Consider the following 24,643-nt stretch of genomic DNA (forward strand, 5'->3'; position numbering starts at 1 on the left):
GTCTGCTTTTTTTCGACCAATCTGTCTCCCCAATATTAAAACTTTGTACAAAGATTGCTATTTCATGCTATTTAGAAGCACAGTCAGGCTTCATATGTTGGCAAAGCATCCAAGAACTCTGGACTCCACTACCTTAGAGTCATATTGCCCAAGGTTGCGATGCCATCAGAAATAGCACATATTAGAATGAGCAATTCATATTTCCTGCTTAATTTTTTGTAAAAGAAGCAAAGGTACACCTGAACAGGGACTTGAACCCTGGACCCTCAGATTAAAAGTCTGATGCTCTACCGACTGAGCTATCCAGGCACATGGATCACTGCCATTTGAAACTTGATTTTCACTCTACAGCACCTCCATACATGGCTACCTCACTGGTCAATAAAGGAAATGAATTACTAGTGCATTACACACATTTTGACACTGGAGACATAACTTTTTTCAGTCATTCCGTATCCAGATATAGAGATTTGCAGCATCTAGGACTTTAATGTTCACCCACTTACGGATTTGAATGTTTTGCCACATTCATGAGTGCAAACTTGCTCCCCAGTAAATACGAACATGTGCTCCTCAATGCACACACAGGGCAATGCAGTCCACTCTAAATCGACGATTAATGACATGCTCGTTTTGTGCAATGGAGTTTCAGTCAATTGGAAAACATTTTGAAAAGTTATATTGCAACAGAAGCCCAGCCTTAAAAAAGTGGATTTCACTTCTAAATGATTACATGAGGAAGGAAAGGAGACCAGATGCAAAAAAGGTGCTGTGGCTTAGTTGGTTAAAGCGCCTGTCTAGTAAACAGGAGATCCTGAGTTAGAATCTCAGCAGCGCCTGTCTGCTTTTTTTCGACCAATCTGTCTCCCCAATATTAAAACTTTGTACAAAGATTGCTATTTCATGCTATTTAGAAGCACAGTCAGGCTTGAAATGTTGGCAAAGCACCCAAGAACTCTGGTCTCCACTACCTTAGAGTCATATTGCCCAAGGTTGCGATGCCATCAGAAATAGCACATATTCGAATGAGCAATTCATATTTCCTGCTTAATTTTTTGTAAAAGAAGCAAAGGTACGCCTGAACAGGGACTTGAACCCTGGACCCTCAGATTAAAAGTCTGATGCTCTACCGACTGAGCTATCCAGGCACAGGGATCACTGCAAATTTGAAACTTGATTTTCACTCTACAGCACCTCCATACATGGCTACCTCACTGGTCAATAAAGGAAATGAATTACTAGTGCATTACACACATTTTGACAATGGAGACATAACTTTTTTCAGTCATTCCGTATCCAGATATAGAGATTTGCAGCATCTAGGACTTTAATGTTCACCCACTTACGGATTTGAATGTTTTGCCACATTCATGAGTGCAAACTTGCTCCCCAGTAAAGACAAACATGTGCTCCTCAATGCACACACTGGGCAATGCAGTCCACTCTAAATCGACGATTAATGACATGCTCGTTTTGTGCAATGGAGTTTCAGTCAATTGGAAAACATTTTGAAAAGTTATATTGCAACAGAAGCCCAGCCTTAAAAAAGTGGATTTCACTTCTAAATGATTACATGAGGAAGGAAAGGAGACCAGATGCAAAAAAGGTGCTGTGGCTTAGTTGGTTAAAGCGCCTGTCTAGTAAACAGGAGATCCTGAGTTCTAATCTCAGCTGCGCCTGTCTGCTTTTTTTTCGACCAATCTGTCTCCCCAATATTAAAACTTTGTACAAAGATTGCTATTTCATGCTATTTAGAAGCACAGTCAGGCTTGAAATGTTGGCAAAGCATCCAAGAATTCTGGACTCCACTACCTTAGAGTCATATTGCCCAAGGTTGCGATGCCATCAGAAATAGCACATATTAGAATGAGCAATTCATATTTCCTGCTAAATTTTTTGTAAAAGAAGCAAAGATACGCCTGAACAGGGACTTGAACCCTGGACCCTCAGATTAAAAGTCTGATGCTCTACCGACTGAGCTATCCAGGCACAGGGGTCACTGCCCATTTGAAACTTGATTTTCACTCTACAGCACCTCCATACAATGCTACCTCACTGGTCAATAAAGGAAATGAATTACTAGTGCATTACTCACATTTTGACACTGGAGACATAACTTTTTTCAGTCATTCCGTATCCAGATATAGAGATTTGCAGCATCTAGGACTTTAATTTTCACCCACTTACGGATTTGAATGTTTTGCCACATTCATGAGTGCAAACTTGCTCCCCAGTAAAGACGAACATGTGCTCCTCAATGCACACACTGGGCAATGCATTCCACTCTAAATCGACGATTAATGACATGCTCGTTTTGTGCAATGGAGTTTCAGTCAATTGGAAAACATTTTGAAAAGTTATATTGCAACAGAAGCCCAGCCTTAAAAAAAGTGGATTTCACTTTTAAATGATTACATGAGGAAGGAAAGGAGACCAGATGCTAAAAAGGTGCTGTGGCTTAGTTGGTTAAAGCGCCTGTCTAGTAAAAAGGTGATCCTGAGTTCGAATCTCAGCAGCGCCTGTCTGCTTTTTTTTCGACCAATCTGTCTCCCCAATATTAAAACTTTGTACAAAGATTGCTATTTCATGCTATTTAGAAGCACAGTCAGGCTTGAAATGTTGGCAAAGCACCCAAGAACTCTGGTCTCCACTACCTTAGAGTCATATTGCCCAAGGTTGCGATGCCATCAGAAATAGCACATATTCGAATGAGCAATTCATATTTCCTGCTTAATTTTTTGTAAAAGAAGCAAAGGTACGCCTGAACAGGGACTTGAACCCTGGACCCACAGGATCACTGCCATTTTTGAAACTTGATTTTCACTCTACAGCACCTCCATACATGGCTACCTCACTGGTCAATAAAGGAAATGAATTACTAGTGCATTACACACATTTTGACACTGGAGACATAACTTTTTTCAGTCATTCCGTATCCAGATATAGAGATTTGCAGCATCTAGGACTTTAATAGTCATCCACCCCACGGATTTGAATGTTTTGCAACATTCATGAGTGCAAACTTGCTCCCCAGTAAAGACGTATATGTGCTCCTCAATGCACACACTGGGCAATGCAGTCCACTCTAAATCGTCGATTACTGACATGCTCGTTTTGTGCAATGGAGTTTCAGTCAATTGGAAAACATTTTGAAAAGTTATATTGCAACAGAAGCCCAGCCTTAAAAAAAGTGGATTTCACTTCTAAATGATTACATGAGGAAGGAAAGGAGACCAGATGCAACAGGGACTTGAACCCTGGACCCTCAGATTAAAAGTCTGATGCTCTACCGACTGAGCTATCCAGGCACAGGGATCACTGCCCATTTGAAACTTGATTTTCACTCTACAGCACCTCCATACATGGCTACCTCACTGGTCAATAAAGGAAATGAATTACTAGTGCATTACACACATTTTGACACTGGAGACATAACTTTTTTCAGTCATTCCGTATCCAGATATAGAGATTTGCAGCATCTAGGACTTTAATGTTCACCCACTTACGGATTTGAATGTTTTGCCACATTCATGAGTGCAAACTTGCTCCCCAGAAAAGACGAACATGTGCTCCTCAATGCACACACTGGGCAATGCAGTCCACTCTAAATCGACGATTAATGACATGCTCGTTTTGTGCAATGGAGTTTCAGTCAATTGGAAAACATTTTGAAAAGTTATATTGCAACAGAAGCCCAGCCTTAAAAAAAGTGGATTTCACTTCTAAATGATTACATGAGGAAGGAAAGGAGACCAGATGCTAAAAAGGTGCCGTGGCTTAGTTGGTTAAAGCACCTGTCTAGTAAAAAGGAGATCCTGAGTTCGAATCTCAGCAGCGCCTGTCTGCTTTTTTTTCGACCAATCTGTCTCCCCAATATTAAAACTTTGTACAAAGATTGCTATTTCATGCTATTTAGAAGCACAGTCAGGCTTGAAATGTTGGCAAAGCACCCAAGAACTCTGGTCTCCACTACCTTAGAGTCATATTGCCCAAGGTTGCGATGCCATCAGAAATAGCACATATTCGAATGAGCAATTCATATTTCCTGCTTAATTTTTTGTAAAAGAAGCAAAGGTACGCCTGAACAGGGACTTGAACCCTGGACCCTCAGATTAAAAGTCTGATGCTCTACCGACTGAGCTATCCAGCACAGGGATCACTGCCCATTTGAAACTTGATTTTCACTCTACAGCACCTCCATACATGGCTACCTCACTGGTCAATAAAGGAAATAAATTACTAGTGCATTACACACATTTTGACAATGGAGACATAACTTTTTTCAGTCATTCCGTATCCAGATATAGAGATTTGCAGCATCTAGGACTTTAATGTTCACCCACTTACGGATTTGAATGTTTTGCCACATTCATGAGTGCAAACTTGCTCCCCAGTAAAGACAAACATGTGCTCCTCAATGCACACACTGGGCAATGCAGTCCACTCTAAATCGACGATTAATGACATGCTCGTTTTGTGCAATGGAGTTTCAGTCAATTGGAAAACATTTTGAAAAGTTATATTGCAACAGAAGCCCAGCCTTAAAAAAGTGGATTTCACTTCTAAATGATTACATGAGGAAGGAAAGGAGACCAGATGCAAAAAAGGTGCTGTGGCTTAGTTGGTTAAAGCGCCTGTCTAGTAAACAGGAGATCCTGAGTTCGAATCTCAGCAGCGCCTGTCTGCTTTTTTTTCGACCAATCTGTCTCCCCAATATTAAAACTTTGTACAAAGATTGCTATTTCATGCTATTTAGAAGCACAGTCAGGCTTGAAATGTTGGCAAAGCATCCAAGAATTCTGGACTCCACTACCTTAGAGTCATATTGCCCAAGGTTGCGATGCCATCAGAAATAGCACATATTAGAATGAGCAATTCATATTTCCTGCTAAATTTTTTGTAAAAGAAGCAAAGGTACGCCTGAACAGGGACTTGAACCCTGGACCCTCAGATTAAAAGTCTGATGCTCTACCGACTGAGCTATCCAGGCACAGGGATCACTGCCCATTTGAAACTTGATTTTCACTCTACAGCACCTCCATACATGGCTACCTCCCTGGGCAATAAAGGAAATGAATTACTAGTGCATTACACACATTTTGACACTGGAGACATAACTTTTTTCAGTCATTCCGTATCCAGATATAGAGATTTGCAGCATCTAGGACTTTAATGTTCACCCACTTACGGATTTGAATGTTTTGCCACATTCATGAGTGCAAACTTGCTCCCCAGTAAAGACGAACATGTGCTCCTCAATGCACACACTGGGCAATGCAGTCCACTCTAAATCGACGATTAATGACATGCTCGTTTTGTGCAATGGAGTTTCAGTCAATTGGGAAACATTTTGAAAAGTTATATTGCAACAGAAGCCCAGCCTTAAAAAAGTGGATTTCACTTCTAAATTATTACATGAGGAAGGAAAGGAGACCAGATGCAAAAAAGGTGCTGTGGCTTAGTTGGTTAAAGCGCCTGTCTAGTAAACAGGAGATCCTGAGTTCGAATCTTAGCAGCGCCTGTCTGCTTTTTTTTCGACCAATCTGTCTCCCCAATATTAAAACTTTGTACAAAGATTGCTATTTCATGCTATTTAGAAGCACAGTCAGGCTTGAAATGTTGGCAAAGCATCCAAGAACTCTGGACTCCACTACCTTAGAGTCATATTGCCCAAGGTTGCGATGCCATCAGAAATAGCACATATTAGAATGAGCAATTCATATTTCCTGCTTAATTTTTTGTAAAAGAAGCAAAAGTACGCCTGAACAGGGACTTGAACCCTGGACCCTCAGATTAAAAGTCTGATGCTCTACCGACTGAGCTATCCAGGCACAGGGATCACTGCCCATTTGAAACTTGATTTTCACTCTACAGCACCTCCATACATGGCTACCTCACTGGTCAATAAAGGAAATGAATTACTAGTGCATTACACACATTTTGACACTGGAGACATAACTTTTTTCAGTCATTCCGTATCCAGATATAGAGATTTGCAGCATCTAGGACTTTAATGTTCACCCACTTACGGATTTGAATGTTTTGCCACATTCATGAGTGCAAACTTGCTCCCCAGTAAAGACGAACATGTGCTCCTCAATGCACACACTGGGCAATGCATTCCACTCTAAATCGACGATTAATGACATGCTCGTTTTGTGCAATGGAGTTTCAGTCAATTGGAAAACATTTTGAAAAGTTATATTGCAACAGAAGCCCAGCCTTAAAAAAGTGGATTTCACTTCTAAATGATTACATGAGGAAGGAAAGGAGACCAGATGCAAAAAAGGTGCTGCAGCTTAGTTGGTTAAAGCGCCTGTCTAGTAAACAGGAGATCCTGAGTTCAAATCTCAGCAGCGCCTGTCTGCTTTTTTTTCGACCAATCTGTCTCCCCAATATTAAAACTTTGTACAAAGATTGCTATTTCATGCTATTTAGAAGCACAGTCAGGCTTGAAATGTTGGCAAAGCATCCAAGAACTCTGGACTCCACTACCTTAGAGTCATATTGCCCAAGGTTGCGATGCCATCAGAAATAGCACATATTAGAATGAGCAATTCATATTTCCTGCTTAATTTTTTGTAAAAGAAGCAAAGGTACGCCTGAACAGGGACTTGAACCCTGGACCCTCAGATTAAAAGTCTGATGCTCTACCAACTGAGCTATCCAGGCACAGAGATCACTGCTCATTTGAAACTTGATTTTCACTCTACAGCACCTCCATACATGGCTACCTCACTGGTCAATAAAGGAAATGAATTACTAGTGCATTACACACATTTTGACACTGGAGACATAACTTTTTTCAGTCATTCCGTATCCAGATATAGAGATTTGCAGCATCTAGGACTTTAATGTTCACCCACTTACGGATTTGAATGTTTTGCCACATTCATGAGTGCAAACTTGCTCCCCAGTAAAGACGAACATGTGCTCCTCAATGCACACACTGGGCAATGCAGTCCACTCTAAATCGACGATTAATGACATGCTCGTTTTGTGCAATGGAGTTTCAGTCAATTGGAAAACATTTTGAAAAGTTATATTGCAACAGAAGCCCAGCCTTAAAAAAAGTGGATTTCACTTCTAAATGATTACATGAGGAAGGAAAGGAGACCAGATGCTAAAAAGGTGCTGTGGCTTAGTTGGTTAAAGCGCCTGTCTAGTAAAAAGGAGATCCTGAGTTCGAATCTCAGCAGCGCCTGTCTGCTTTTTTTTCGACCAATCTGTCTCCCCAATATTAAAACTTTGTACAAAGATTGCTATTTCATGCTATTTAGAAGCACAGTCAGGCTTGAAATGTTGGCAAAGCACCCAAGAACTCTGGTCTCCACTACCTTAGAGTCATATTGCCCAAGGTTGCGATGCCATCAGAAATAGCACATATTCGAATGAGCAATTCATATTTCCTGCTTAATTTTTTGTAAAAGAAGCAAAGGTACGCCTGAACAGGGACTTGAACCCTGGACCCACAGGATCACTGCCATTTTTGAAACTTGATTTTCACTCTACAGCACCTCCATACATGGCTACCTCACTGGTCAATAAAGGAAATGAATTACTAGTGCATTACACACATTTTGACACTGGAGACATAACTTTTTTCAGTCATTCCGTATCCAGATATAGAGATTTGCAGCATCTAGGACTTTAATGGTCATCCACCCCACGGATTTGAATGTTTTGCCACATTCATGAGTGCAAACTTGCTCCCCAGTAAAGACGTATATGTGCTCCTCAATGCACACACTGGGCAATGCAGTCCACTCTAAATCGTCGATTACTGACATGCTCGTTTTTTGCAATGGAGTTTCAGTCAATTGGAAAACATTTTGAAAAGTTATATTGCAACAGAACCCCAGCCTTAAAAAAAGTGGATTTCACTTCTAAATGATTACATGAGGAAGGAAAGGAGACCAGATGCAACAGGGACTTGAACCCTGGACCCTCAGATTAAAAGTCTGATGCTCTACCGACTGAGCTATCCAGGCACAGGGATCACTGCCCATTTGAAACTTGATTTTCACTCTACAGCACCTCCATACATGGCTACCTCACTGGTCAATAAAGGAAATGAATTACTAGTGCATTACACACATTTTGACACTGGAGACATAACTTTTTTCAGTCATTCCGTATCCAGATATAGAGATTTGCAGCATCTAGGACTTTAATGTTCACCCACTTACGGATTTGAATGTTTTGCCACATTCATGAGTGCAAACTTGCTCCCCAGAAAAGACGAACATGTGCTCCTCAATGCACACACTGGGCAATGCAGTCCACTCTAAATCGACGATTAATGACATGCTCGTTTTGTGCAATGGAGTTTCAGTCAATTGGAAAACATTTTGAAAAGTTATATTGCAACAGAAGCCCAGCCTTAAAAAAAGTGGATTTCACTTCTAAATGATTACATGAGGAAGGAAAGGAGACCAGATGCTAAAAAGGTGCCGTGGCTTAGTTGGTTAAAGCACCTGTCTAGTAAAAAGGAGATCCTGAGTTCGAATCTCAGCAGCGCCTGTCTGCTTTTTTTTCGACCAATCTGTCTCCCCAATATTAAAACTTTGTACAAAGATTGCTATTTCATGCTATTTAGAAGCACAGTCAGGCTTGAAATGTTGGCAAAGCACCCAAGAACTCTGGTCTCCACTACCTTAGAGTCATATTGCCCAAGGTTGCGATGCCATCAGAAATAGCACATATTCGAATGAGCAATTCATATTTCCTGCTTAATTTTTTGTAAAAGAAGCAAAGGTACGCCTGAACAGGGACTTGAACCCTGGACCCTCAGATTAAAAGTCTGATGCTCTACCGACTGAGCTATCCAGGCACAGGGATCACTGCAAATTTGAAACTTGATTTTCACTCTACAGCACCTCCATACATGGCTACCTCACTGGTCAATAAAGGAAATGAATTACTAGTGCATTACACACATTTTGACAATGGAGACATAACTTTTTTCAGTCATTCCGTATCCAGATATAGAGATTTGCAGCATCTAGGACTTTAATGTTCACCCACTTACGGATTTGAATGTTTTGCCACATTCATGAGTGCAAACTTGCTCCCCAGTAAAGACAAACATGTGCTCCTCAATGCACACACTGGGCAATGCAGTCCACTCTAAATCGACGATTAATGACAAGCTCGTTTTGTGCAATGGAGTTTCAGTCAATTGGAAAACATTTTGAAAAGTTATATTGCAACAGAAGCCCAGCCTTAAAAAAGTGGATTTCACTTCTAAATTATTACATGAGGAAGGAAAGGAGACCAGATGCAAAAAAGGTGCTGTGGCTTAGTTGGTTAAAGCGCCTGTCTAGTAAACAGGAGATCCTGAGTTCTAATCTCAGCTGCGCCTGTCTGCTTTTTTTTCGACCAATCTGTCTCCCCAATATTAAAACTTTGTACAAAGATTGCTATTTCATGCTATTTAGAAGCACAGTCAGGCTTGAAATGTTGGCAAAGCATCCAAGAATTCTGGACTCCACTACCTTAGAGTCATATTGCCCAAGGTTGCGATGCCATCAGAAATAGCACATATTAGAATGAGCAATTCATATTTCCTGCTAAATTTTTTGTAAAAGAAGCAAAGATACGCCTGAACAGGGACTTGAACCCTGGACCCTCAGATTAAAAGTCTGATGCTCTACCGACTGAGCTATCCAGGCACAGGGGTCACTGCCCATTTGAAACTTGATTTTCACTCTACAGCACCTCCATACATGGCTACCTCACTGGTCAATAAAGGAAATGAATTACTAGTGCATTACTCACATTTTGACACTGGAGACATAACTTTTTTCAGTCATTCCGTATCCAGATATAGAGATTTGCAGCATCTAGGACTTTAATTTTCACCCACTTACGGATTTGAATGTTTTGCCACATTCATGAGTGCAAACTTGCTCCCCAGTAAAGACGAACATGTGCTCCTCAATGCACACACTGGGCAATGCAGTCCACTCTAAATCGACGATTAATGACATGCTCGTTTTGTGCAATGGAGTTTCAGTCAATTGGAAAACATTTTGAAAAGTTATATTGCAACAGAAGCCCAGCCTTAAAAAAGTGGATTTCACTTCTAAATGATTACATGAGGAAGGAAAGGAGACCAGATGCAAAAAAGGTGCTGTGGCTTAGTTGGTTAAAGCGCCTGTCTAGTAAACAGGAGATCCTGAGTTCTAATCTCAGCTGCGCCTGTCTGCTTTTTTTTCGACCAATCTGTCTCCCCAATATTAAAACTTTGTACAAAGATTGCTATTTCATGCTATTTAGAAGCACAGTCAGGCTTGAAATGTTGGCAAAGCATCCAAGAATTCTGGACTCCACTACCTTAGAGTCATATTGCCCAAGGTTGCGATGCCATCAGAAATAGCACATATTAGAATGAGCAATTCATATTTCCTGCTAAATTTTTTGTAAAAGAAGCAAAGATACGCCTGAACAGGGACTTGAACCCTGGACCCTCAGATTAAAAGTCTGATGCTCTACCGACTGAGCTATCCAGGCACAGGGGTCACTGCCCATTTGAAACTTGATTTTCACTCTACAGCACCTCCATACAATGCTACCTCACTGGTCAATAAAGGAAATGAATTACTAGTGCATTACTCACATTTTGACACTGGAGACATAACTTTTTTCAGTCATTCCGTATCCAGATATAGAGATTTGCAGCATCTAGGACTTTAATTTTCACCCACTTACGGATTTTAATGTTTTGCCACATTCATGAGTGCAAACTTGCTCCCCAGTAAAGACGAACATGTGCTCCTCAATGCACACACTGGGCAATGCATTCCACTCTAAATCGACGATTAATGACATGCTCGTTTTGTGCAATGGAGTTTCAGTCAATTGGAAAACATTTTGAAAAGTTATATTGCAACAGAAGCCCAGCCTTAAAAAAAGTGGATTTCACTTTTAAATGATTACATGAGGAAGGAAAGGAGACCAGATGCTAAAAAGGTGCTGTGGCTTAGTTGGTTAAAGCGCCTGTCTAGTAAAAAGGTGATCCTGAGTTCGAATCTCAGCAGCGCCTGTCTGCTTTTTTTTCGACCAATCTGTCTCCCCAATATTAAAACTTTGTACAAAGATTGCTATTTCATGCTATTTAGAAGCACAGTCAGGCTTGAAATGTTGGCAAAGCACCCAAGAACTCTGGTCTCCACTACCTTAGAGTCATATTGCCCAAGGTTGCGATGCCATCAGAAATAGCACATATTCGAATGAGCAATTCATATTTCCTGCTTAATTTTTTGTAAAAGAAGCAAAGGTACGCCTGAACAGGGACTTGAACCCTGGACCCACAGGATCACTGCCATTTTTGAAACTTGATTTTCACTCTACAGCACCTCCATACATGGCTACCTCACTGGTCAATAAAGGAAATGAATTACTAGTGCATTACACACATTTTGACACTGGAGACATAACTTTTTTCAGTCATTCCGTATCCAGATATAGAGATTTGCAGCATCTAGGACTTTAATGGTCATCCACCCCACGGATTTGAATGTTTTGCAACATTCATGAGTGCAAACTTGCTCCCCAGTAAAGACGTATATGTGCTCCTCAATGCACACACTGGGCAATGCAGTCCACTCTAAATCGTCGATTACTGACATGCTCGTTTTGTGCAATGGAGTTTCAGTCAATTGGAAAACATTTTGAAAAGTTATATTGCAACAGAAGCCCAGCCTTAAAAAAAGTGGATTTCACTTCTAAATGATTACATGAGGAAGGAAAGGAGACCAGATGCAACAGGGACTTGAACCCTGGACCCTCAGATTAAAAGTCTGATGCTCTACCGACTGAGCTATCCAGGCACAGGGATCACTGCCCATTTGAAACTTGATTTTCACTCTACAGCACCTCCATACATGGCTACCTCACTGGTCAATAAAGGAAATGAATTACTAGTGCATTACACACATTTTGACACTGGAGACATAACTTTTTTCAGTCATTCCGTATCCAGATATAGAGATTTGCAGCATCTAGGACTTTAATGTTCACCCACTTACGGATTTGAATGTTTTGCCACATTCATGAGTGCAAACTTGCTCCCCAGTAAAGACGAACATGTGCTCCTCAATGCACACACTGGGCAATGCAGTCCACTCTAAATCGACGATTAATGACATGCTCGTTTTGTGCAATGGAGTTTCAGTCAATTGGAAAACATTTTGAAAAGTTATATTGCAACAGAAGCCCAGCCTTAAAAAAGTGGATTTCACTTCTGATTGATTACATGAGGAAGGAAAGGAGACCAGATGCAAAAAAGGGGCTGTGGCTTAGTTGGTTAAAGCGCCTGTCTAGTAAACAGGAGATCCTGAGTTCGAATCTCAGCAGCGCCTGTCTGCTTTTTTTCGACCAATCTGTCTCCCCAATATTAAAACTTTGTACAAAGATTGCTATTTCATGCTATTTAGAAGCACAGTCAGGCTTCATATGTTGGCAAAGCATCCAAGAACTCTGGACTCCACTACCTTAGAGTCATATTGCCCAAGGTTGCGATGCCATCAGAAATAGCACATATTAGAATGAGCAATTCATATTTCCTGCTTAATTTTTTGTAAAAGAAGCAAAGGTACACCTGAACAGGGACTTGAACCCTGGACCCTCAGATTAAAAGTCAGATGCTCTACCGACTGAGCTATCCAGGCACATGGATCACTGCCATTTGAAACTTGATTTTCACTCTGCAGCACCTCCATACATGGCTACCTCACTGGTCAATAAAGGAAATGAATTACTAGTGCATTACACACATTTTGACACTGGAGACATAACTTTTTTCAGTCATTCCGTATCCAGATATAGAGATTTGCAGCATCTAGGACTTTAATGTTCACCCACTTACGGATTTGAATGTTTTGCCACATTCATGAGTGCAAACTTGCTCCCCAGTAAATACGAACATGTGCTCCTCAATGCACACACAGGGCAATGCAGTCCACTCTAAATCGACGATTAATGACATGCTCGTTTTGTGCAATGGAGTTTCAGTCAATTGGAAAACATTTTGAAAAGTTATATTGCAACAGAAGCCCAGCCTTAAAAAAGTGGATTTCACTTCTAAATGATTACATGAGGAAGGAAAGGAGACCAGATGCAAAAAAGGTGCTGTGGCTTAGTTGGTTAAAGCGCCTGTCTAGTAAACAGGAGATCCTGAGTTAGAATCTCAGCAGCGCCTGTCTGCTTTTTTTCGACCAATCTGTCTCCCCAATATTAAAACTTTGTACAAAGATTGCTATTTCATGCTATTTAGAAGCACAGTCAGGCTTGAAATGTTGGCAAAGCACCCAAGAACTCTGGTCTCCACTACCTTAGAGTCATATTGCCCAAGGTTGCGATGCCATCAGAAATAGCACATATTCGAATGAGCAATTCATATTTCCTGCTTAATTTTTTGTAAAAGAAGCAAAGGTACGCCTGAACAGGGACTTGAACCCTGGACCCTCAGATTAAAAGTCTGATGCTCTACCGACTGAGCTATCCAGGCACAGGGATCACTGCAAATTTGAAACTTGATTTTCACTCTACAGCACCTCCATACATGGCTACCTCACTGGTCAATAAAGGAAATGAATTACTAGTGCATTACACACATTTTGACAATGGAGACATAACTTTTTTCAGTCATTCCGTATCCAGATATAGAGATTTGCAGCATCTAGGACTTTAATGTTCACCCACTTACGGATTTGAATGTTTTGCCACATTCATGAGTGCAAACTTGCTCCCCAGTAAAGACAAACATGTGCTCCTCAATGCACACACTGGGCAATGCAGTCCACTCTAAATCGACGATTAATGACATGCTCGTTTTGTGCAATGGAGTTTCAGTCAATTGGAAAACATTTTGAAAAGTTATATTGCAACAGAAGCCCAGCCTTAAAAAAGTGGATTTCACTTCTAAATGATTACATGAGGAAGGAAAGGAGACCAGATGCAAAAAAGGTGCTGTGGCTTAGTTGGTTAAAGCGCCTGTCTAGTAAACAGGAGATCCTGAGTTCTAATCTCAGCTGCGCCTGTCTGCTTTTTTTTCGACCAATCTGTCTCCCCAATATTAAAACTTTGTACAAAGATTGCTATTTCATGCTATTTAGAAGCACAGTCAGGCTTGAAATGTTGGCAAAGCATCCAAGAACTCTGGACTCCACTACCTTAGAGTCATATTGCCCAAGGTTGCGATGCCATCAGAAACAGCACATATTAGAATGAGCAATTCATATTTCCTGCTTAATTTTTTGTAAAAGAAGCAAAGGTACGCCTGAACAGGGACTTGAACCCTGGACCCTCAGATTAAAAGTCTGATGCTCTACCGACTGAGCTATCCAGGCACAGGGATCACTGCCCATTTGAAACTTGATTTTCACTCTACAGCACCTCCATACATGGCTACCTCACTGGTCAATAAAGGAAATGAATTACTAGTGCATTACACACATTTCGACACTGGAGACATAACTTTTTTCAGTCATTCCGTATCCAGATATAGAGATTTGCAGCATCTAGGACTTTAATGTTCACCCACTTACGGATTTGAATGTTTTGCCACATTCATGAGTGCAAACTTGCTCCCCAGTAAAGACGAACATGTGCTCCTCAATGCACACACTGGGCAATGCAGTCCACTCTAAATCGACGATTAATGACATGCTTGTTTTGTGCAATGGAGTTTCAGTCAATTGGAAAACATTTTGAAAAGTTATATTGCAACAGAAGCCCAGCCTTAAAAAAGTGGATTTCACTTCTAAATGATTACATGAGGAAGGAAAGGAGACCAGATGCAAAAAAGGTGCTGTGGCTTAGTTGGTTAAAGCGCCTGTCTAGTAAACAGGAGATCCTGAGTTCGAATCTCAGCAGCGCCTGTCTGCTTTTTTTCGACCAATCTGTCTCCCCAATATTAAAACTTTGTACAAAGATTGCTATTTCATGCTATTTAGAAGCACAGTCAGGCTTCATATGTTGGCAAAGCATCCAAGAACTCTGGACTCCACTACCTTAGAGTCATATTGCCCAAGGTTGCGATGCCATCAGAAATAGCACATATTAGAATGAGCAATTCATATTTCCTGCTTAATTTTTTGTAAAAGAAGCAAAGGTACACCTGAACAGGGACTTGAACCCTGGACCCTCAGATTAAAAGTCTGATGCTCTACCGACTGAGCTATCCAGGCACATGGATCACTGCCATTTGAAACTTGATTTTCACTCTACAGCACCTCCATACATGGCTACCTCACTGGTCAATAAAGGAAATGAATTACTAGTGCATTACACACATTTTGACACTGGAGACATAACTTTTTTCAGTCATTCCGTATCCAGATATAGAGATTTGCAGCATCTAGGACTTTAATGTTCACCCACTTACGGATTTGAATGTTTTGCCACATTCATGAGTGCAAACTTGCTCCCCAGTAAATACGAACATGTGCTCCTCAATGCACACACAGGGCAATGCAGTCCACTCTAAATCGACGATTAATGACATGCTCGTTTTGTGCAATGGAGTTTCAGTCAATTGGAAAACATTTTGAAAAGTTATATTGCAACAGAAGCCCAGCCTTAAAAAAGTGGATTTCACTTCTAAATGATTACATGAGGAAGGAAAGGAGACCAGATGCAAAAAAGGTGCTGTGGCTTAGTTGGTTAAAGCGCCTGTCTAGTAAACAGGAGATCCTGAGTTAGAATCTCAGCAGCGCCTGTCTGCTTTTTTTCGACCAATCTGTCTCCCCAATATTAAAACTTTGTACAAAGATTGCTATTTCATGCTATTTAGAAGCACAGTCAGGCTTGAAATGTTGGCAAAGCACCCAAGAACTCTGGTCTCCACTACCTTAGAGTCATATTGCCCAAGGTTGCGATGCCATCAGAAATAGCACATATTCGAATGAGCAATTCATATTTCCTGCTTAATTTTTTGTAAAAGAAGCAAAGGTACGCCTGAACAGGGACTTGAACCCTGGACCCTCAGATTAAAAGTCTGATGCTCTACCGACTGAGCTATCCAGGCACAGGGATCACTGCAAATTTGAAACTTGATTTTCACTCTACAGCACCTCCATACATGGCTACCTCACTGGTCAATAAAGGAAATGAATTACTAGTGCATTACACACATTTTGACAATGGAGACATAACTTTTTTCAGTCATTCCGTATCCAGATATAGAGATTTGCAGCATCTAGGACTTTAATGTTCACCCACTTACGGATTTGAATGTTTTGCCACATTCATGAGTGCAAACTTGCTCCCCAGTAAAGACAAACATGTGCTCCTCAATGCACACACTGGGCAATGCAGTCCACTCTAAATCGACGATTAATGACATGCTCGTTTTGTGCAATGGAGTTTCAGTCAATTGGAAAACATTTTGAAAAGTTATATTGCAACAGAAGCCCAGCCTTAAAAAAGTGGATTTCACTTCTAAATGATTACATGAGGAAGGAAAGGAGACCAGATGCAAAAAAGGTGCTGTGGCTTAGTTGGTTAAAGCGCCTGTCTAGTAAACAGGAGATCCTGAGTTCTAATCTCAGCTGCGCCTGTCTGCTTTTTTTTCGACCAATCTGTCTCCCCAATATTAAAACTTTGTACAAAGATTGCTATTTCATGCTATTTAGAAGCACAGTCAGGCTTGAAATGTTGGCAAAGCATCCAAGAATTCTGGACTCCACTACCTTAGAGTCATATTGCCCAAGGTTGCGATGCCATCAGAAATAGCACATATTAGAATGAGCAATTCATATTTCCTGCTAAATTTTTTGTAAAAGAAGCAAAGATACGCCTGAACAGGGACTTGAACCCTGGACCCTCAGATTAAAAGTCTGATGCTCTACCGACTGAGCTATCCAGGCACAGTGGTCACTGCCCATTTGAAACTTGATTTTCACTCTACAGCACCTCCATACAATGCTACCTCACTGGTCAATAAAGGAAATGAATTACTAGTGCATTACTCACATTTTGACACTGGAGACATAACTTTTTTCAGTCATTCCGTATCCAGATATAGAGATTTGCAGCATCTAGGACTTTAATTTTCACCCACTTACGGATTTGAATGTTTTGCCACATTCATGAGTGCAAACTTGCTCCCCAGTAAAGACGAACATGTGCTCCTCAATGCACACACTGGGCAATGCATTCCACTCTAAATCGACGATTAATGACATGCTCGTTTTGTGCAATGGAGTTTCAGTCAATTGGAAAACATTTTGAAAAGTTATATTGCAACAGAAGCCCAGCCTTAAAAAAAGTGGATTTCACTTTTAAATGATTACATGAGGAAGGAAAGGAGACCAGATGCTAAAAAGGTGCTGTGGCTTAGTTGGTTAAAGCGCCTGTCTAGTAAAAAGGTGATCCTGAGTTCGAATCTCAGCAGCGCCTGTCTGCTTTTTTTTCGACCAATCTGTCTCCCCAATATTAAAACTTTGTACAAAGATTGCTATTTCATGCTATTTAGAAGCACAGTCAGGCTTGAAATGTTGGCAAAGCACCCAAGAACTCTGGTCTCCACTACCTTAGAGTCATATTGCCCAAGGTTGCGATGCCATCAGAAATAGCACATATTCGAATGAGCAATTCATATTTCCTGCTTAATTTTTTGTAAAAGAAGCAAAGGTACGCCTGAACAGGGACTTGAACCCTGGACCCACAGGATCACTGCCATTTTTGAAACTTGATTTTCACTCTACAGCACCTCCATACATGGCTACCTCACTGGTCAATAAAGGAAATGAATTACTAGTGCATTACACACATTTTGACACTGGAGACATAACTTTTTTCAGTCATTCCGTATCCAGATATAGAGATTTGCAGCATCTAGGACTTTAATAGTCATCCACCCCACGGATTTGAATGTTTTGCAACATTCATGAGTGCAAACTTGCTCCCCAGTAAAGACGTATATGTGCTCCTCAATGCACACACTGGGCAATGCAGTCCACTCTAAATCGTCGATTACTGACATGCTCGTTTTGTGCAATGGAGTTTCAGTCAATTGGAAAACATTTTGAAAAGTTATATTGCAACAGAAGCCCAGCCTTAAAAAAAGTGGATTTCACTTCTAAATGATTACATGAGGAAGGAAAGGAGACCAGATGCAACAGGGACTTGAACCCTGGACCCTCAGATTAAAAGTCTGATGCTCTACCGACTGAGCTATCCAGGCACAGGGATCACTGCCCATTTGAAACTTGATTTTCACTCTACAGCACCTCCATACATGGCTACCTCACTGGTCAATAAAGGAAATGAATTACTAGTGCATTACACACATTTTGACACTGGAGACATAACTTTTTTCAGTCATTCCGTATCCAGATATAGAGATTTGCAGCATCTAGGACTTTAATGTTCACCCACTTACGGATTTGAATGTTTTGCCACATTCATGAGTGCAAACTTGCTCCCCAGAAAAGACGAACATGTGCTCCTCAATGCACACACTGGGCAATGCAGTCCACTCTAAATCGACGATTAATGACATGCTCGTTTTGTGCAATGGAGTTTCAGTCAATTGGAAAACATTTTGAAAAGTTATATTGCAACAGAAGCCCAGCCTTAAAAAAAGTGGATTTCACTTCTAAATGATTACATGAGGAAGGAAAGGAGACCAGATGCTAAAAAGGTGCCGTGGCTTAGTTGGTTAAAGCACCTGTCTAGTAAAAAGGAGATCCTGAGTTCGAATCTCAGCAGCGCCTGTCTGCTTTTTTTTCGACCAATCTGTCTCCCCAATATTAAAACTTTGTACAAAGATTGCTATTTCATGCTATTTAGAAGCACAGTCAGGCTTGAAATGTTGGCAAAGCACCCAAGAACTCTGGTCTCCACTACCTTAGAGTCATATTGCCCAAGGTTGCGATGCCATCAGAAATAGCACATATTCGAATGAGCAATTCATATTTCCTGCTTAATTTTTTGTAAAAGAAGCAAAGGTACGCCTGAACAGGGACTTGAACCCTGGACCCTCAGATTAAAAGTCTGATGCTCTACCGACTGAGCTATCCAGCACAGGGATCACTGCCCATTTGAAACTTGATTTTCACTCTACAGCACCTCCATACATGGCTACCTCACTGGTCAATAAAGGAAATAAATTACTAGTGCATTACACACATTTTGACAATGGAGACATAACTTTTTTCAGTCATTCCGTATCCAGATATAGAGATTTGCAGCATCTAGGACTTTAATGTTCACCCACTTACGGATTTGAATGTTTTGCCACATTCATGAGTGCAAACTTGCTCCCCAGTAAAGACAAACATGTGCTCCTCAATGCACACACTGGGCAATGCAGTCCACTCTAAATCGACGATTAATGACATGCTCGTTTTGTGCAATGGAGTTTCAGTCAATTGGAAAACATTTTGAAAAGTTATATTGCAACAGAAGCCCAGCCTTAAAAAAGTGGATTTCACTTCTAAATGATTACATGAGGAAGGAAAGGAGACCAGATGCAAAAAAGGTGCTGTGGCTTAGTTGGTTAAAGCGCCTGTCTAGTAAACAGGAGATCCTGAGTTCGAATCTCAGCAGCGCCTGTCTGCTTTTTTTTCGACCAATCTGTCTCCCCAATATTAAAACTTTGTACAAAGATTGCTATTTCATGCTATTTAGAAGCACAGTCAGGCTTGAAATGTTGGCAAAGCATCCAAGAATTCTGGACTCCACTACCTTAGAGTCATATTGCCCAAGGTTGCGATGCCATCAGAAATAGCACATATTAGAATGAGCAATTCATATTTCCTGCTAAATTTTTTGTAAAAGAAGCAAAGGTACGCCTGAACAGGGACTTGAACCCTGGACCCTCAGATTAAAAGTCTGATGCTCTACCGACTGAGCTATCCAGGCACAGGGATCACTGCCCATTTGAAACTTGATTTTCACTCTACAGCACCTCCATACATGGCTACCTCCCTGGGCAATAAAGGAAATGAATTACTAGTGCATTACACACATTTTGACACTGGAGACATAACTTTTTTCAGTCATTCCGTATCCAGATATAGAGATTTGCAGCATCTAGGACTTTAATGTTCACCCACTTACGGATTTGAATGTTTTGCCACATTCATGAGTGCAAACTTGCTCCCCAGTAAAGACGAACATGTGCTCCTCAATGCACACACTGGGCAATGCAGTCCACTCTAAATCGACGATTAATGACATGCTCGTTTTGTGCAATGGAGTTTCAGTCAATTGGGAAACATTTTGAAAAGTTATATTGCAACAGAAGCCCAGCCTTAAAAAAGTGGATTTCACTTCTAAATTATTACATGAGGAAGGAAAGGAGACCAGATGCAAAAAAGGTGCTGTGGCTTAGTTGGTTAAAGCGCCTGTCTAGTAAACAGGAGATCCTGAGTTCGAATCTTAGCAGCGCCTGTCTGCTTTTTTTTCGACCAATCTGTCTCCCCAATATTAAAACTTTGTACAAAGATTGCTATTTCATGCTATTTAGAAGCACAGTCAGGCTTGAAATGTTGGCAAAGCATCCAAGAACTCTGGACTCCACTACCTTAGAGTCATATTGCCCAAGGTTGCGATGCCATCAGAAATAGCACATATTAGAATGAGCAATTCATATTTCCTGCTTAATTTTTTGTAAAAGAAGCAAAAGTACGCCTGAACAGGGACTTGAACCCTGGACCCTCAGATTAAAAGTCTGATGCTCTACCGACTGAGCTATCCAGGCACAGGGATCACTGCCCATTTGAAACTTGATTTTCACTCTACAGCACCTCCATACATGGCTACCTCACTGGTCAATAAAGGAAATGAATTACTAGTGCATTACACACATTTTGACACTGGAGACATAACTTTTTTCAGTCATTCCGTATCCAGATATAGAGATTTGCAGCATCTAGGACTTTAATGTTCACCCACTTACGGATTTGAATGTTTTGCCACATTCATGAGTGCAAACTTGCTCCCCAGTAAAGACGAACATGTGCTCCTCAATGCACACACTGGGCAATGCATTCCACTCTAAATCGACGATTAATGACATGCTCGTTTTGTGCAATGGAGTTTCAGTCAATTGGAAAACATTTTGAAAAGTTATATTGCAACAGAAGCCCAGCCTTAAAAAAGTGGATTTCACTTCTAAATGATTACATGAGGAAGGAAAGGAGACCAGATGCAAAAAAGGTGCTGCAGCTTAGTTGGTTAAAGCGCCTGTCTAGTAAACAGGAGATCCTGAGTTCAAATCTCAGCAGCGCCTGTCTGCTTTTTTTTCGACCAATCTGTCTCCCCAATATTAAAACTTTGTACAAAGATTGCTATTTCATGCTATTTAGAAGCACAGTCAGGCTTGAAATGTTGGCAAAGCATCCAAGAACTCTGGACTCCACTACCTTAGAGTCATATTGCCCAAGGTTGCGATGACATCAGAAATAGCACATATTAGAATGAGCAATTCATATTTCCTGCTTAATTTTTTGTAAAAGAAGCAAAGGTACGCCTGAACAGGGACTTGAACCCTGGACCCTCAGATTAAAAGTCTGATGCTCTACCAACTGAGCTATCCAGGCACAGGGATCACTGCCCATTTGAAACTTGATTTTCACTCTACAGCACCTCCATACATGGCTACCTCACTGGTCAATAAAGGAAATGAATTACTAGTGCATTACACACATTTTGACACTGGAGACATAACTTTTTTCAGTCATTCCGTATCCAGATATAGAGATTTGCAGCATCTAGGACTTTAATGTTCACCCACTTACGGATTTGAATGTTTTGCCACATTCATGAGTGCAAACTTGCTCCCCAGTAAAGACGAACATGTGCTCCTCAATGCACACACTGGGCAATGCATTCCACTCTAAATCGACGATTAATGACATGCTCGTTTTGTGCAATGGAGTTTCAGTCAATTGGAAAACATTTTGAAAAGTTATATTGCAACAGAAGCCCAGCCTTAAAAAAGTGGATTTCACTTCTAAATGATTACATGAGGAAGGAAAGGAGACCAGATGCAAAAAAGGTGCTGCAGCTTAGTTGGTTAAAGCGCCTGTCTAGTAAACAGGAGATCCTGAGTTCAAATCTCAGCAGCGCCTGTCTGCTTTTTTTTCGACCAATCTGTCTCCCCAATATTAAAACTTTGTACAAAGATTGCTATTTCATGCTATTTAGAAGCACAGTCAGGCTTGAAATGTTGGCAAAGCATCCAAGAACTCTGGACTCCACTACCTTAGAGTCATATTGCCCAAGGTTGCGATGCCATCAGAAATAGCACATATTAGAATGAGCAATTCATATTTCCTGCTTAATTTTTTGTAAAAGAAGCAAAGGTACGCCTGAACAGGGACTTGAACCCTGGACCCTCAGATTAAAAGTCTGATGCTCTACCAACTGAGCTATCCAGGCACAGGGATCACTGCCCATTTGAAACTTGATTTTCACTCTACAGCACCTCCATACATGGCTACCTCACTGGTCAATAAAGGAAATGAATTACTAGTGCATTACACACATTTTGACACTGGAGACATAACTTTTTTCAGTCATTCCGTATCCAGATATAGAGATTTGCAGCATCTAGGACTTTAATGTTCACCCACTTACGGATTTGAATGTTTTGCCACATTCATGAGTGCAAACTTGCTCCCCAGTAAAGACGAACATGTGCTCCTCAATGCACACACTGGGCAATGCAGTCCACTCTAAATCGACGATTAATGACATGCTCGTTTTGTGCAATGGAGTTTCAGTCAATTGGAAAACATTTTGAAAAGTTATATTGCAACAGAAGCCCAGCCTTAAAAAAAGTGGATTTCACTTCTAAATGATTACATGAGGAAGGAAAGGAGACCAGATGCTAAAAAGGTGCTGTGGCTTAGTTGGTTAAAGCGCCTGTCTAGTAAAAAGGAGATCCTGAGTTCGAATCTCAGCAGCGCCTGTCTGCTTTTTTTTCGACCAATCTGTCTCCCCAATATTAAAACTTTGTACAAAGATTGCTATTTCATGCTATTTAGAAGCACAGTCAGGCTTGAAATGTTGGCAAAGCACCCAAGAACTCTGGTCTCCACTACCTTAGAGTCATATTGCCCAAGGTTGCGATGCCATCAGAAATAGCACATATTCGAATGAGCAATTCATATTTCCTGCTTAATTTTTTGTAAAAGAAGCAAAGGTACGCCTGAACAGGGACTTGAACCCTGGACCCACAGGATCACTGCCATTTTTGAAACTTGATTTTCACTCTACAGCACCTCCATACATGGCTACCTCACTGGTCAATAAAGGAAATGAATTACTAGTGCATTACACACATTTTGACACTGGAGACATAACTTTTTTCAGTCATTCCGTATCCAGATATAGAGATTTGCAGCATCTAGGACTTTAATGGTCATCCACCCCACGGATTTGAATGTTTTGCCACATTCATGAGTGCAAACTTGCTCCCCAGTAAAGACGTATATGTGCTCCTCAATGCACACACTGGGCAATGCAGTCCACTCTAAATCGTCGATTACTGACATGCTCGTTTTTTGCAATGGAGTTTCAGTCAATTGGAAAACATTTTGAAAAGTTATATTGCAACAGAACCCCAGCCTTAAAAAAGTGGATTTCACTTCTAAATGATTACATGAGGAAGGAAAGGAGACCAGATGCTAAAAAGGTGCCGTGGCTTAGTTGGTTAAAGCACCTGTCTAGTAAAAAGGAGATCCTGAGTTCGAATCTCAGCAGCGCCTGTCTGCTTTTTTTTCGACCAATCTGTCTCCCCAATATTAAAACTTTGTACAAAGATTGCTATTTCATGCTATTTAGAAGCACAGTCAGGCTTGAAATGTTGGCAAAGCACCCAAGAACTCTGGTCTCCACTACCTTAGAGTCATATTGCCCAAGGTTGCGATGCCATCAGAAATAGCACATATTCGAATGAGCAATTCATATTTCCTGCTTAATTTTTTGTAAAAGAAGCAAAGGTACGCCTGAACAGGGACTTGAACCCTGGACCCTCAGATTAAAAGTCTGATGCTCTACCGACTGAGCTATCCAGCACAGGGATCACTGCCCATTTGAAACTTGATTTTCACTCTACAGCACCTCCATACATGGCTACCTCACTGGTCAATAAAGGAAATAAATTACTAGTGCATTACACACATTTTGACAATGGAGACATAACTTTTTTCAGTCATTCCGTATCCAGATATAGAGATTTGCAGCATCTAGGACTTTAATGTTCACCCACTTACGGATTTGAATGTTTTGCCACATTCATGAGTGCAAACTTGCTCCCCAGTAAAGACAAACATGTGCTCCTCAATGCACACACTGGGCAATGCAGTCCACTCTAAATCGACGATTAATGACATGCTCGTTTTGTGCAATGGAGTTTCAGTCAATTGGAAAACATTTTGAAAAGTTATATTGCAACAGAAGCCCAGCCTTAAAAAAGTGGATTTCACTTCTAAATGATTACATGAGGAAGGAAAGGAGACCAGATGCAAAAAAGGTGCTGTGGCTTAGTTGGTTAAAGCGCCTGTCTAGTAAACAGGAGATCCTGAGTTCGAATCTCAGCAGCGCCTGTCTGCTTTTTTTTCGACCAATCTGTCTCCCCAATATTAAAACTTTGTACAAAGATTGCTATTTCATGCTATTT

The 24,643-nt window shown here is 40.8% G+C and overlaps 7 non-coding genes across 7 annotated transcripts; 4 read left to right on the forward strand and 3 right to left on the reverse strand.

Moving 5' to 3' along the window:
• The first annotated feature begins 4,606 nt into the window (after window positions 1–4,606).
• On the forward strand, window positions 4,607–4,680 carry TRNAT-AGU (transfer RNA threonine (anticodon AGU)). The gene has a single exon. It is a non-coding gene; the product is annotated as a tRNA-Thr (tRNA).
• A 1,919-nt stretch (window positions 4,681–6,599) lies between these two features.
• Window positions 6,600–6,672, reverse strand: TRNAK-UUU (transfer RNA lysine (anticodon UUU)). The gene has a single exon. It is a non-coding gene; the product is annotated as a tRNA-Lys (tRNA).
• An 8,139-nt stretch (window positions 6,673–14,811) lies between these two features.
• TRNAT-AGU (transfer RNA threonine (anticodon AGU)) lies at window positions 14,812–14,885 on the forward strand. The gene has a single exon. It is a non-coding gene; the product is annotated as a tRNA-Thr (tRNA).
• Window positions 14,886–19,491: 4,606 nt separating this feature from the next.
• Window positions 19,492–19,565, forward strand: TRNAT-AGU (transfer RNA threonine (anticodon AGU)). The gene has a single exon. It is a non-coding gene; the product is annotated as a tRNA-Thr (tRNA).
• Window positions 19,566–21,484: 1,919 nt separating this feature from the next.
• Window positions 21,485–21,557, reverse strand: TRNAK-UUU (transfer RNA lysine (anticodon UUU)). The gene has a single exon. It is a non-coding gene; the product is annotated as a tRNA-Lys (tRNA).
• Window positions 21,558–22,325: 768 nt separating this feature from the next.
• Window positions 22,326–22,398, reverse strand: TRNAK-UUU (transfer RNA lysine (anticodon UUU)). The gene has a single exon. It is a non-coding gene; the product is annotated as a tRNA-Lys (tRNA).
• A 2,097-nt stretch (window positions 22,399–24,495) lies between these two features.
• Window positions 24,496–24,569, forward strand: TRNAT-AGU (transfer RNA threonine (anticodon AGU)). Its single transcript has one exon. It is a non-coding gene; the product is annotated as a tRNA-Thr (tRNA).
• The last annotated feature ends 74 nt before the right edge of the window (window positions 24,570–24,643 follow it).

Source organism: Ambystoma mexicanum, unplaced genomic scaffold (assembly GCF_040938575.1).
Source record: "Ambystoma mexicanum isolate Mex_15411 unplaced genomic scaffold, UKY_AmexF1_1 Mex_scaf1, whole genome shotgun sequence".
NCBI classification, from domain to species: domain Eukaryota; kingdom Metazoa; phylum Chordata; class Amphibia; order Caudata; family Ambystomatidae; genus Ambystoma; species Ambystoma mexicanum.